Raw genomic sequence first — 3,584 nt, 5'->3', positions numbered from 1 at the left:
CAGAAATTCGAATCCCTCGATGGGTAAATTTCACCCCTAACATTAACGCAGAATTACACGGTTTCTGTGATGCCTCTGAAAAGGCTTATTGCGCAACAGTCTACATACGCACTCAGTATGATAGCAAAATAACTTCACATCTTTTGGTAGCCAAAGCCAAAGTTGCACCTTTGAAGACACTAAGCCTGCCACGGCTTGAACTAAATGGTGCTCTTCTGTTAGCAAAATTAATTTCAATAGTTCAAACCCATCTAAAATTAAACGAAACGATCACAAAATGTATCTCTGGTCAGACTCAGAAATAGTTCTAGCATGGTTGGAAAAACCACCCTATACTTGGAAGACATATGTATCGAATCGCATATCACAAATCTTAGACTTAGTTGGCTCAGCAAAATGGCAACATGTTGCAAGTGCAGATAACCCAGCGGATCTGGGGACAAGAGGTTGCAAACCACTTCACCTCACCAGTACTACACTCTGGTGGAACGGTCCCACATGGCTAACAGAATCACAAGAATTCTGGCCAAAGTCTCCTGCTCGGAATATCATACCTCCGGAAAGTCGGAAAATAGAAAATTTTCATATCACTCCAGAAGAGGATGATATTCTCCAAAGATTTTCATCATTTCCTCGAGCACTAAGGGTAGTCGCTTATATGCACAAATTCATCCATAAACTTAAACAAAAGGTGAAAAGGATATCAAACGATCCTGACATACAACTAACATATTCCGACTTGCAACATGCCAAGGTCAGTCTAATTTTGTATACACAAACTCGCTATTTCAGCAAAGAGAAATCAAAGTTGCTTGAAAAGCGACCTCTTGAAAAGGGAAGCTCACTTCTCGTGTTAAACCCATTCCTGGACGATAAGGGATTACTACGGGCAAATGGAAGACTAGCCAACTCCAGCCTTAGTTACAATGAACGACATCCCATCATTATCCCAGAGAAATCCCGTTTTACCTACTTATTTCTAATATATCTCCACCAGCTTACACTGCATGGTGAGCATCGCTTGATGCAACAAATGGTCCGACAAGAGTTCTATATACCGCGACTAAAGCCACAAATTAAAAGAACCATTTTCATGTGTAAACAGTGTACTATGTACAAGCACAAAATGCGTACGCAGATCATGGCAGCCCTACCACCTGAACGCTGCAACTATGCTTTACCCTTTACCATCACTGGGGTTGATTTTGCTGGACCTTTCCAGATAAAGGCCTCAATGCTAAGGTCTTCCTCATTTAGAAAAGGGTATGTGGCTGTCTTTGTATGTTTTACAACAAAGGCAGTACACCTCGAGCTATGTTCGGATCTGACTACTGCGGCTTTTCTTGCAGCATTTGCCCGCTTTGTCGGACGACGCGGATTTCCTTTAAAAATTATGAGCGACAATGGAAAAAACTTTGTCGGAGCTCAAAGAGCCACGGAAAAGGAGTTTTTACAATTCATGAAAGAAGTATCCCCCGAAATTGTCAGAAAATATGCACCCCAAGGGATCGATTGGCAATTCATACCCCCATGTTCTCCACACATGGGCGGACTCTGGGAATCAGCCGTAAAGAGCTTTAAGTCCCATTTAAAGAAAACGGCTGGTAACCATAAATTCAATTATGAGGAGTTTACTACATTACTCACTCGTATCGAAGCCGTACTAAACTCTAGACCTATCTCACCACTCTCGCAAGATCCCTCCGACTTCACAGCCTTAACCCCAGGGCATTTTCTAAAAGGAGCACCCATTCTGGCCATACCTGAGCCAGGCGTGGAGTCGCTATCCTTATTGAACAGATGGGAGCGAATTAAAATCCTCCATCATGATTTCAGCCGCCGATGGAAGGAAGACTACATAAAGGACCTTCACAAGAGATACCGGTGGAAAACTCAAGAAAAGGCACCAAAGCTCGGAGACTGCGTCCTTATACAAGATGATTGTCTCCCTCCTACGGAATGGCGACTCGGCCGCATAAAACAACTTCATTACGGTTCCGACGGTCATGTTCGAGTAGTTGATCTCCGCACTCAAACCGGAACGCTAACCAGACCGCTCGTCAAATTATGCTTTCTACCAACCGCCGAAGATAAAGAAACGTAAAACCGAAACCGCAATGTTAATAAATCAATAAATCGATAAAACATATAAACCGCTTACCAAATCGAAACCTCGAATAACATAAATGACACAAAAACTTAACATAAATGTCTGATAAAAAAATGACATCCTATTCATGCCACATATCGTGGCACAAAAGTCCATATTATTGTAAATTTCACAATACATTTCTAATATCATCATTTCTCTCACAGAGTAATATGGACGTGGATATGGCATCATCGTCAACGCCAACCATGCGTTCGGCAGTTTCCGCCCCTCGCTCTGAAGCTGGCCCAATAGCAGCACCCCGGACCAACACTGCACCGGCAGCGCCTCGAACTACGACAGGCTCCACCGCGACAACGGCTCCGCGTCAAAGCACGCCAGCAGTACCAGCGGATCTGCAACCAATTCGTTGTCCACTATGCCGCCGCCCTCATCGGCTATCGCACTGCGGTATATTCAAAGGCATGCCGCCGATGCAACGCCAGCAGGTGGCACAGGCGCACGGGTATTGCCTGAATTGTCTGGCAACTTCCCACGCAACTCAAGAGTGCCCATCACAGAATCGTTGCCAAATCTGTGTGCGGGCTCATCATACGCTGTTGCACCGCGCTACCAGACGCGACTCCGGGCGACCACCGGCTCCTCGCACCAGCGGTAATGTCAGGCGTTCTCAAAGAACTCCTGTGACGGCTTACCGCCGGCGTTGGACACACTCAAGTAGAATCTCGTCCCTGGCGCCAAAACCGGACAACATCAACACGGCGCCATCCGCTTAGGCCGCAGTCCCGGCGGTCAACAGGCCTCAGCAGCGTTGTAGCTACGCTACAGCAGCTACAGCGGCTTCTAGGCTAAATACTCGCCTAGGGGGGCCGGGATGGCTAAATGAGTAGCGACGTCGCATCACATCTGCATCAATTTATCACACCGAATCGACTATTCACCTCATCACGCGAGAGAACACCACCCATTAACACACATACACGCACATGCACCCAAACGCGATGACTTACTGCAATCTAATTAGAACAAAAGGAATTGAGAAAGCAGCTCGCGCACTTTTCGTTGATTCGACGTCGACCAAGCAGCATCGCTTTTCGCAGTATCCCGGTTCCCTTTCGTTACCCGCGTTTATATATTTAAAGTTTTAATTTCATATTAAAGTCATATTGTTAACATTTTCATCATTATATACATATGTTATATATATATGTATATAAGATATATACATATATTTAAACATTTATACCACTGTTTAAAACTAATTTTATAACAACTCTAAAGTGAGTTTTCAAATAAAAGGTTTATAACGATTTGCGGAATTTGTGCATTTTGGGTTTTCTTTAAAGGAAAGTGTGTCAGAATGCAGTGGACATGTACGTCAAATATTTTATATGTTTAATTGGATAAATGAAAGATTGACATACATATTGATACCACAAAAAAGTCTTAATCAACAGCAGACTTCGATCCATGA

The 3,584-nt window shown here is 44.0% G+C and overlaps 1 pseudogene; it reads left to right on the top strand.

The window, feature by feature from the left end:
* Window positions 1–2,322: 2,322 nt before the first annotated feature.
* On the top strand, window positions 2,323–3,272 carry LOC126766469 (uncharacterized; annotated as a pseudogene).
* The last annotated feature ends 312 nt before the right edge of the window (window positions 3,273–3,584 follow it).

This window comes from Bactrocera neohumeralis, unplaced genomic scaffold (genome assembly GCF_024586455.1).
Source record: "Bactrocera neohumeralis isolate Rockhampton unplaced genomic scaffold, APGP_CSIRO_Bneo_wtdbg2-racon-allhic-juicebox.fasta_v2 ctg1337, whole genome shotgun sequence".
Classification (NCBI taxonomy): domain Eukaryota; kingdom Metazoa; phylum Arthropoda; class Insecta; order Diptera; family Tephritidae; genus Bactrocera; species Bactrocera neohumeralis.
Note: the sequence above shows the minus strand (reverse complement) of the source record. Positions and strands in the feature narration are given on the sequence as shown.